The following is a 12,038-nucleotide window of genomic DNA, read 5'->3' as shown; positions in this document are numbered from 1 at the left end:
GCATTCTAAACATTTAACCCTAGGTCCTGGACATGTACCTGGACTTGTGGCTTCCCCTGCTACTGGCAGATTCTGTTGGGGTAGTCTGGGCTGCCCACCATGGGTTCCTTTAGACCCATGAGCAGTACTGGGGGTCCATTTCCTGTGCAGGGATGCCCTGCTTGCTAGGTATAGGTCTCCCTTCTTCCCCAACTCATCTTAAGTAACACATTGTCTATCAGCTAACCAGATCCTCTTGTCCTCAGGCAAAGTGCTAAGGGCATGTTCCCTCACCAAAAGGTCTGCCAGCCCTTCAAAAGTGGTGATCTGACATCTACTCACCCACCTATGAAAATAAGTGTTCAGTTCAGCAACATATTCACACACACTTTCATCTGCCTTGCGTCTATGCTCACAAAATTTTTCCTATATGTTTCACGTGTTAGCTTAACAAATTCTAACAAACAGTTCTTAACAGCAGTATAATTAAAACAGTCAACTTCAAACATTTTGGATAAAACAGTTGCAGCTTTACCATAGAGTAAGGGGGTTAGGAACTGTACGCAGAACCTTTGGTCAATCATACTTTTTACATACCCTCTCAAACATATGAATGAAACTATCAAAATTATCCCCCTCTGTAAACTGTGGAAGAAATTTACTGACCTTTTGTGCTTCTGGGGTCCAGTTACTCCCTTCCCCATTACCTCCATGACTCTGGCAAAGAGTCAGCATCTCCTTTTCGTACTGCCTCTGCCTTTTCTTCTCCTCAGCTTCCAGGCATAGAAGTTTTTCATTCTCCTCAGCCTGAAGGTGCCTCAGTCTCTCTGCTGCTTCTGTTTCCAAATGCCTGACTTCCAACTCAAGTCTCTTTAGCTCCAGATGGATTTTTAAGTCCTCTGCAGAAAGGTTGAGCTGTCCATTCTCTGAGTGTTGTACACCTCCACTGCTAGTTGCTGTTTTCTGATGCAGCTGTGACGAAAGCTGCAATCATGTCTGCCTTAGTCAGGTTTCTGTGCACCAGTCCCCTAGCCTGGCACATCTCAGCCAGCTGGCTCCTTGTCAGCTTTTGTACTCCTCTGTTGACATGATTGCCTGCTCTCCCTGACTAACTAAGCTAACAAAAGAAATAAAACAATTGTGATCTGAACTCTGAGTATTCAATGAGTGGCTGATTTAGAGTACAAAAACAGCTTTAGTGATCACTGTATACAAGGTACAGGAATTCACTATCCATACCACTACAAGCCAATTACTATGTGCCAACCAATTAATATGTGGTGTGGATATCCCAGTACTGCCAAACAGTTAATATGTAATGCCCGTGCACTGGCCCAGCAGTCAAGGAGCCTCAATCCTCACCACTAACACCAGTGAGGGGTGTCCACATAGGGGAGGATAACACATACACACACAGTAAAGTAAAATTTCCCTTAAGAGCACACAGATATCACAGTCAGTCTGGGGCTGGTTTCTGCCTTTCTCTCCAGATTCCCAATAAGACTCCCCACTGGCACAGCTATAGGGTCCAGATCGCAGCCTAGTGGTCAAGCTAAAACCTCCAGCAACCTCTCTGTCCAACTAGTGCTTTGTGTCCATGCCCAAGTAGCTCACACACACACACACACACACACACACACACACACACACACACACACACACACACACACACACACACACACACACACACACACACACACACACACACACACACACTCACACACATGCACATACATACATAAACATACACACACACACACACACACACGCACACACACACACACACACACACACACACACACACACACACACACACACACACACACACACACACACACACACACACACACACACACACACACACACACACACACACACACACACACACACTTTGGGATATGAGTTATATACAAATGCACAGGCACTCCTGGGGAAGGCTGGCACAGGTTCTCCAGTTATGCCCCTTCTGTCCAGGCTATTATTAACTAACCCTAATCCCTAAACCACCACAACAGAGTCCACCAGTAAGAGGCAAAGCCAGTAGTTCAGGTACACAGCCAAGAACAAGGGTTAGAGGATTTAAATGTAACCAGTGGGGCCATGTAGCATACAGATGTCCACTGAGGCAAGGTGAGGAACAAAAGGTGGGGGAGCCAGCAAGTGGGTAACAGTATGCCAGTACTAAGTTGTCTGGAGACAGCAGGGGTACCAAACTATCACTGGAGTTTGTATCCTATCTTAGTGGATGGAAAACAGGCCACTGCTAAGAGAGACACAGCTTCTGTCATAACCATTGTGGAGCCTGTAGTGGTTAAAGAGGAGCAGTACTTGCTTGGGCAGTCCACTCCAGTCAGAGCTTTAGGAGACACACCACTCCAAATACCTTTGGGCAGGGTTCACTTTGAGTGGAAGGGTGGAAAGGGAAGCAAGCAAGTAGGTGTATTTGAGGATATCCTTGCAGATGTCTTGATAGGGAATGATTTTGATAATGAAGTACCTTCTATGCATGCAGTTACACACAGTCAGGCTTAGAGACAGGCATGTGGAGCTGGTGGCCTGGAGGAAACCCAGACAGACTCCACACCTAAAGCTAGAGCTGGGGAGGTGGCTATTTCAGGAGGGAGTTACCCTGTAGCAGTGAGCCTGAAAGTGAGTCACAGCTGCTGGTAGGTATGGATGTTCCCTTAGTTAAAGTGACTGCAAGAGTGAGGTGAGTGGTAGTACCCAGGCTGACAGTGAGGCACTGCTGTCAGAGGATTCCAGACTTCCTGTGGAAGCAGAGCTGGGAAGGGTCACAATGGTAGAGTTGAGACAGGCTCAGCTCTCTAAACTTACACTATGCGGCTTGAGGGAGGCAGCTAGGGAGGCACCACTTCTCAAGCAAAAGGGGAGTTTGTATTCTGGAACAAAGGGTTACTGTACAGAGAGTGGACCCCTGATGGAGGGCTAGAGGGTGAGGTAATGCAACAGTTGGTATTGCCCAGAGCCTACCATCTGGCACATCTAGCTATAGCCCATGACATTTCTTTTGCAGGTCATATGGGTATAAAGTGTACCAAGAGATGTATTATGCAGAACTTTTATTGGCCTGGGATTGCAAGGGATGTAACAGGGTACTGCAGAACCTGTGAGCAATGCCAAAAAGTAGGCAATGCAGGAGACAAGGTCAAAGCTCCTTTGATGCCTTTGTCTGTGACAAGGAGCCATTTCAGAGGGTAGCTATGGATATTATGGGGCCTCTGAATACCCTATGTTCCACAAGGAAGAAGTAAATCCTGGTGGTAGTAGATTATGCTACTAGATACCCTAAGGTGGTGGCTCTGTCCTCCATTAAAGCAGAAAAGGTGGCAAATGCTGTGTTAGAGAGTTTTGGCATGGTAGATTTCCCGAGAGAAATACCAACTGAAAGAGGTGCCAATTTCATGTCAGACCTGGCTTGTCTGTGGGACTGCTGTGGGGTGAAGCACTTAAAGATCACCCCCTATCTCCCCCAGACTTATGGTCATGTGGTGAGGTGAAACTCTACACTAAAGACCATGCTACGGGTATTTGCAGACCAGTTTAAGAGATAGTGGGACAAATATTTGTCCCATCTGCTGTTTGCATGCAGAGTTACCCTAGGAATCCACAGGTTTTTCACCCCTTGATTTGCTCTATGAGCATTCGGTGAGGGGGCCTTTAGATTTGATTCATGATGAGTGGGAGGCTGAGTGTGAATCCCACAAGGAATCTGTTGTGGCATATTTTCCTAACCTAAGGACAAGGTTCAGGGAACTCATGGGCTTGGCCGAGGATAACCTGGCTGGAGCCCAACAGCAGAAAAAGGTCTGGTATGACAGGAATGCTGGAGCCCGAGAGTATGCTGTGTGACCACAGGTTATGTTGCTCATTCCTGTCAGGCACATTAAGCTGCAGGCAGCTTGGGAGGGAGCCTTTGAAATGGTAATGAAAGTAAGTGATGTCAACAACTTGAGAAACCTGTTAGGCAGGAGGCAGGTGCACAAATTATACCATGTTAAGACGATGAAACCTTACCATGATAGGGAAGCCCTAGTGCTGACTATTTGCAGTGGGTGGCAGGAGGAGTCTGAGTGGAATCTATGTCTGCATCAAGCTAGTCAGCAAAATGCCAAGTTATTAAGGTGGAGCCTAGGGTTGCAGGCATATGAAATGAGAGTTGTGCACCAAAGTGTGGTCAGCAATGCCGATGTAGATGAGTTCTCAAGACAGGGTATGGGTGAATGTATTCCCACACAGGCTCATTCTTCTCAAGCAATGTTTTTCCAGGGTCACTTGAGAAACTAGATTGAGTCTTCAAAGGGGGGGGGGGGTTGTGATGATGTGAAGTACTGCCACCTATGCCAGGAGAAGTAGGGACAGTTAATGTGTAATATATATGCCAGCATAGCTAGCTGGAGTTTTGTAAATAATTTTATGTAATTTGTATATCAAACTGATTTGTACAGGGGCTTGTGTGGAAAATGTATTTGCAAAAATGCTAGTGTTAAAAATGTACCAACAGTGAGTCCTGACGGACAGAAAAGAAATACACCTGTATGTCAGACTGTATTGTAACTGTTGAAATGAATATATTGTAACACGGGATACTAGAAGAGAAGAAGTTAATCTCAGACGAGTTAACTTTGAAAAATAGTCTGAAATTAAATCATCTAGTTTAGGCCATAAAGATTGTATCTTACAGTTCTGACTGCAGTCAGAAACAAAATTTCTGGGAAAACTAGGACTAGGAATCCTACATGATTGTCCTTAGGGATGAACTAATTGTTACCCTGGAAGGGTGGAAGTTTTTGAAATGGTTTTATAGCTTCCAGATGCTGTTACACATCTTAATAATGCTCTACATGTGTATTATGACACATGTATGCTAGATTCTGGTTCGGTTTCCAATAAATGGGTCAGTGTGGGAACCAGAGGTAGATGACCAGATGTATGCGATGTAATTCTGTCATCCAGCACTGAAATGATGTTTTAATACACTATGAGACAGAAGTCTCATGGCATTCTGTTTTCAAACTGACAAGACCACTTACCCAATTCATCTTGCCTTGCTTTATTAAGTAAGTAGGAAAGAGTAATTCCTTAGATCGGTCAGGAAAATATAGTGAGATCAGTGAAGTATTGTTTTTCTTTATCTGTCATGATGATTCTAGTTGGTTATGCTCATTCTTCATTATTTGATTTCCAGCTGTGGCTCAGGTCTCACAGTGCTCATGTTCAAACAATCGTTTGCTCTGAGAACTATATCTGGGGTATGTACAACCTGCAAAGACCATGTCCAGAGTTCTTACTACAGCTGGGTTGTATGCCATTGCCTGTAAATCTGGATTGTCATCATTAACCGTCTGTAGGAGCTGATTTATGATGGGATTAGTATGCCATTGCCAACAGCATACAGATCTCTACAATTGACCATCTCAACATTACCTGGCAAAATCAGTGTGAACCTCACCATAAAATAAGCCAAAAGAGACTAATTTCTCAACTATTTCCCTTCTCTCCAAGCCAAGTGAGAACATCAAATACAACGAATGTTTATATTTATGCATAGGAGTTGTAACTACCTAAGTGAAACCAAAACTGTCTTACAGATTGTGCTGTCCATTTCAAATTACTTTGCTCCCCTCATCACTTCATGTATTAAAATCTCCCAGAATTTGTCATCTAGCTAAAAAAAACTTCCAAGTTACTGACTGTCTGGTGCACACGGAAACATGTGCAGTTCACCTGATCTATGGACACTCCAAATGACAGTGGTTCTTATATTCATCGGAGTCATCTCACGATTAGATGCAATTCATATGGCCATACTACAGTCAATACTACCTTGCTTTGGGCTGTGGATATTATGGAGACCTGCAGAAACTGAAAGGCCAAAACAGGGTTCAAAGTTATTGCCTATATATGGAGAGAGAAACTACTGAAGGGATCAGTACAAATATTCTTTTGTGGAACTTGGACATACAAAATGGATGTCAGTATCTAAAATATAAACAGAATGCTCTGCCATCATTACAGACGCTAAAAATTTCTGTAGAGAGCAGTGCACAACAGATTAAATAAAGGACAGTAGCCATGAGATCTGAAAGGATTACAGAGATTTCTGTTTCAGTCAAGTAAGCCAAGTTCAGAACACAAAACACAGCTGCAAATGCAACTAAGAGATTAAGTGATAAATGTATCATCTAAACATGTAAAGCATTGGAGAAGTATATAAAAGTACTTTAAGTACACTAGAACCCATTGAGAAGTGACTAGGTAAAGTGATCATGTCACTGAGGATACTTTCATCCATATAATTAATCTTTGGATAAATGACCACATCCAGTGACCAACTGCTTATAAAAGAAGTGAACAGCCCTGTAAGCAGCAATTATATAACCTGTGAAAGCCATTTTCTCATAAAAATGAACATGAATTATGGCCATATTAAAATGTGCTGTTCTATTTATTTATTGATTGATTTATTGCTTAATTTTCTGGGAAAGTCCAATTGGACACAGCGCCCATTTTCAGTTGAGGCCCAGGGATAAAGGCTCCAAAGTAGAAGTAACAGGAATAGAGACAGTGACACTAACATCTAAAAGATGATCATATACAATAGTCTTCGCAATGTTTTTCAGAAGAGGAAGAACTACATTTCAAATCTGATAAAGCATACAGACAGTCACATTGTTGCTATTTTCTATACTTCTTCTTTCGGTTGCTCCCATTTGGGGTCGTCACAGCGGATCATTTGTTTCCATTTCTTCCTGTCCTCTGCATCTTTTCTCTGTCACACCAACCACCTGCATGTCCTCTCTCAACAAATCCATAAACCTTATCTTAGGCCTTCCTCTTTTCCTGTTACCTGGCAGCTTCATCCTTTGCATCTTTTTCCCAATATACTCTGCATCCCTCCTCAGCACATGTCCAAACCAACGTAATCTTGCCTCTCTGGCTTTGTCTCCAAACCTTCCAACCTGGGCTGACCCTCTAATATACTTATTCCTAATCCTGTCCACCCTTGTCACACCTAGTGCAAATCTTAACATCTTCAACTCTGCCACGTCAAGCTCTGACTCCTGCCTTTTTGTCAGTGCTACTGTCTCCAACCCATATAACATAGCTGGTCTCACTACCCTCTTGTAGACCTTCCCTTTCACTCTTACTGGTACTCGTCTGTCACAAATCACTCCTGACACTCTTCTCCACCCACTCCATCCTGCCTGTACTCTCTTCTTCACCTCTCTTCCACACTCACCATTATTCTGAACTGTTGATCCCATTTACTTAAACTCATCCACCTTCGCAACCTCTACTCCCTGCATCCTCATCATTCCTCTGTCCTCCCTCTCATTCACACACACATATTCTGTCTTAGTCCTGCTAACCTTCATTCCTCTTCTCTCTAGAGCATATCTCAACCTCTCCAGGGTCTCCTCCACCTGTTCCCTACTCTCACTACAGATCATAATGTCAGCTGCAAACATCATACTCCACAGGGACTCCTGTCTGATCTCGTCTGTCAACCTGTCCATCACAATTGTAAATAAGAAAGGGCTCAGAGCTGATCCTTGATGTAATCCCACCTCCACCTTAAATGCCTCCATCACTCCCACTGCAGACCTCACCGCTGTCACACTACCCTCGTACATATCCTGTACCACTCTTACATACTTCTCTGACATGCCCGACTTCCTCATACAGTACCACAACTCCTCTCTAGGCATCCTGTCATATGCTTTCTCTAAGTCCATAAAGACGCAATGCAACTCCTTCTGACCTTCTCTGTACTTCTCCATCAACACTCTCAGAGCAAACATAGCGTCTGTAGTGCTCTTTCCTGGCATGAAACCATACTGCTGATCACTAATCATCACCTCCCTTCTTAACCTAGCTTCCACTACTCCTTCCCATAACTTCATGCTGTGACTGATCAGTTTAATCCCTCTGTAGAAACTACAGCTCTGCACATCACCCTTATTCTTAAAAATCAGTACCAAAACACTTGTTCTCCATTCCTCAGGCATCCCCTCCCTTTCCAAGATTTCATTAAACAATCTTGTTAAAAACTCCATTGCCATTTCACCTAAATACCTTCATCATGCTTCCACACTTATGTCATCTGGACCAACAGCCTTTCCATTCTTCATCCTCTTCATAGCTATCCTTACTTCCTCCTTGCTAATCCACTGCACTTCATGATTCACTATCCACACATCATCCAACCTTCTCTCCCTCTCATTCTCTTCATTCATCAGCCCCTCAAAGTACTCTTTCCATCTGCTCAACACACTCTCCTCGCTTGTAAGTATGTTTCCCTCATTATCCTTTATCACCTTTACTTGCTGTACATCTTTCCTAGCTCAGTCCCTCTGTCTAGCCAAACAGTACAGGTCCTTTTCTCCCTCCTTAGTGTCCATCCTTTCATGCAGCTCTTCATACGCCTTATCCTTAGCCTTCGCCACCTCTCTCTTTACCACGCACCTCATCCCCTTATACTTCTGTCTACTTTCTTCATCTCTCTGACAATCCTACTTCTTTTTCGCCAACCTCTTTCTCTGTGTACTCTCCTGTACTTTCTCATTCCACCACCAGGTCTCCTTGTCCTCCTTCCTCTTTCCAGATGTCACACCAAGCACCTTTCTAGCCATCTCCCTTACTAGCTCTGCTGTAGTTACCCAGCTATTTGGTCACTCTTCACTGCCACCCAGTGCCTGTCTTAACTCTTCCCTGGACTCCACCTCACAATTACCCTTTTTCAATTTCAACCATTTCATCCTTGGTGCTGACCTCACACTCCTCCTCTTCTTGATCACCAATGTCATCCTACAAACCACCATCCTATGCTGCCTAACTACACTTTCCCCTGCCACCACTTTACAGTTTCCAGTCTCCTTCAGACTGGCCCTTCTACATAAGATATAATCCACCTGTGTGCATCTTCCTCCACTCTTGTATGTAACCCTATGCTCCTCCCTCTTGCTAAAATATGTATTCACCACAGCCATGTCCATCCTTTTCCCAAAACCCACTACCATCTGACCTTCTGCATTCTTTTGCTTAACACCATACCTACCCATCACTTCCTCATACCCTCTGTTCCCTTCACTAACATGCCCATTGAAATCTGCTCCAGTCACCACTCTCTCACCCTTGGATAAAGTCATCACCACTTCATCCAACTCACTCCAAAATTTTTCTTTCTCATTCATCGCACACTCAACTTGTGGAGCATATGCACTAACAACATTCATCATTACACCATAAATTTCCAGCTTCATAAACATCACTCTATCCGAGATTTTTTTCACCTCCAAAACACTCTTAGAAAACTGTTCCTTCAGGATAACCCCTATGCCATTTCTCCTCCCATCCACACCATGATAAAACAATTTGAACCCGACTCCGATACACCTAGCTTTGCTCCGCTTCCATCTGGTCTCTTGCACACACAATATACCAACCTTCCTTCTGTCAATCATATCAGCTAGCTATCTCCCTATAACAGTCATACTGACAACATTCAAAGTTCCGACCCTCACTACCACAGTCCTCGCCTTTACCTGCCTTCGGGCATGCCTTCCCCTTCCAATTTCTGCCAGCATCCTGTTGGCCCACAGTACTGGTGGCGGTGGTTGTTAACCCGGGCCTCAACCGATCCAGTATGTATATCTGTATTGTTGTCCACATGTATGATCTGGCAAAATTTTACGCCGGATGCCCTTCCTGACGCAACCCTCCCCATTTATCTGGGCTTGGGACCAGCACAAAGAAATGCACTGGCTTGTGCATCCCTATACAAAGCAGTATATCTTACAAGAGATACAGCAGTGAAGCAGCGAGAAGTGTGAGACAGAAGACAAGGGTATTTGATGGTGAAGGAGTATATCAAATGGGGGTGGGAGTTACAGTACAGCAGGAGGAAGATAAAGAGGGAGTTGAGCAGCGAAGAGGTTGAAGAGCAATGATGTGCTAATCCGGTGTAGCATATAGGCAGATCCAAGAGTTGAGAAAGTGAGAATTTAATTATAGTTTGAATGACTTTAGTGAGCAGTCCTACTACTGCTAAGGGGATGGAGTTCCAGGTTTTTGGCACCTGATGGAAGTAGAGGGAACAGCCTGCAGTGTTATTAGGTTTTGATATATGTAGAAGGTCTTCGTCAGAAGAGCACAAACTTCTGGGTGGGTTGTATGGTTATAGAAGGTAGGCTAGAGATGGACAGTCATTTGGTTTGTTTATTAGATTGTGAATAATAGGGAGTTTGGAGTATGTGAGTTGTGTGAGGTAACTCAAGCCATTGGATTTCTGTGTGAGCCAAACAGTGGTGTGCTCTATGGGGAGACTGGCTGCAAATTGTGGGACCTTGTTTTAGCATTGCTCAAGTTTGTTTAATTGAGTTAATTATAAACTATACAACTGCACATAGACAGATCTAACTGGTATCACGTATGTGCACATTGCCTATGTATTTAGGTCACTGGAGAAAAAAAAGTTTTCTGCTGGGTTATGATGATGATGATGTGCAACTTTCCTGAACTACATGTGTCGGTCAGTTACTCTAGTTCTACATAGACCATAGGAACAGTCAGTTACTTTAGTTTTACTTAGGCCATAGGACCAGTCAGTTACTCTAGTTCTACATAGAACATAGGACCAGTCAGTTACTTTAGTTTTACTTAGGCCATAAGACCAGTCAGTTATTCTAGTTCTACATAGAACATAGGGCCAGTCAGTTACTCTAGTTCTACATAGACCATAGGACCAGTCAGTTACTCTAGTTATACATAGACGACAGGACCAGTCAGTTACTCTAGTTTTACTTAGGCCATAGGACCAGTCAGTTACTCTACTTATACACAGACCATAGCACCAGTCAGTTACTTTAGTTTTACTTAGGCCATAGGCCCAGTCAGTTACTCTAGTTATACATAGTCCATAGCACCAGTCAGTTACTCTAGTTTTACTTAGGCCATAGTAGCAGTCAGCTACTCTAATTATACATAAGGCACAGGAAATGTTTTACAGCTTACTAAATAAAAATCACCACAATACTTTCATTTTCAATTTGAAGTGAGTACTCATATGAGAACAGATACTATTAAACCTTACTTTTTCTGCAGCAGTAGTGCTTTTACAAAAGTTGGCATTTGCAAATCAGTGGCTATGGAACTACCAATGTACATACAGTATGTCTAACACTGTCTTTAGTTAATGTGGTTTTACACTGATGAACAAAAATGCCAGTACAGCAGACTGAAAATCAACTGATGAAAATTCACCAGCTTTTTCTCTGACAAATTGCAATACAGTGGGGATCAGGGAATATACCTTTCCCCACTGTAGTCTGATTGCATAGATGGTATATATAATTAACAGGGAGTGTAGGGAATGCAGGGATGCTTGCCCACTACAAACAAAATTGTTTTGTCTTTTCAATCCTTTGTGAATCGATGTTTAAGGCACCAATAGTTATATGTGAATCTTTGGCAGATCGACAATGTCCTTGTTCGATGCAAGGCTATGATTCCTCTGTGAAATTGCCGTATGGTGACCATTTCAATACCGCTGATCATGTCATTTGTTTAAATTTTAACATTTTCTATTACTGAAGATTTCTCTTAATGCCTGTTTGTCTGAGGTTTTTGGTGGAAAATAGTCCATAGACTAGTCTACTAATACTCTTAACAGAGTAAATAAATAAACATTTACTGTTACCTTATTTTACATTTTCACTATTTGTTTTGCCTTCTGTAGTCTTTTAGGACTGATTTAAAGTAATTTTAGTGTGGATAGTAACCTGTCATTAGCAATCCACTCATAGCTGCTTTTGTTTTAGGCATATCACAAACCATTACACAGGTCTGTTGTATATTTAAGCAATAACCCACGCCTGGTTGTGGGTAATGCTGGATTTACCCACGGTTGGTGTGCTTTGGTCATGAGGGAAAGCCCGAGTGGCCAAACAAAGACAACCGTGGATAAATCCAGCATTACCCACACCCAGAAGTGGGTTATTGCTATTATACAATGACACTATTTAAGAAAAAAAATACTT

At 43.0% G+C, this 12,038-nt stretch overlaps 1 protein-coding gene across 1 annotated transcript in view; it reads left to right on the top strand.

The window, feature by feature from the left end:
* The window catches only part of LOC122795974 (dedicator of cytokinesis protein 2-like), a 2,887,083-nt gene that overhangs the window by 1,096,134 nt on the left and 1,778,911 nt on the right, over nucleotides 1–12,038 (top strand). The window lies entirely within an intron of this gene.

This window comes from Protopterus annectens, chromosome 2.part2, assembly GCF_019279795.1.
Source record: "Protopterus annectens isolate FY-2018-M chromosome 2.part2, PAN1.0, whole genome shotgun sequence".
NCBI classification, from domain to species: Eukaryota; Metazoa; Chordata; order Ceratodontiformes; family Protopteridae; genus Protopterus; species Protopterus annectens.
Note: the sequence above shows the minus strand (reverse complement) of the source record. Positions and strands in the feature narration are given on the sequence as shown.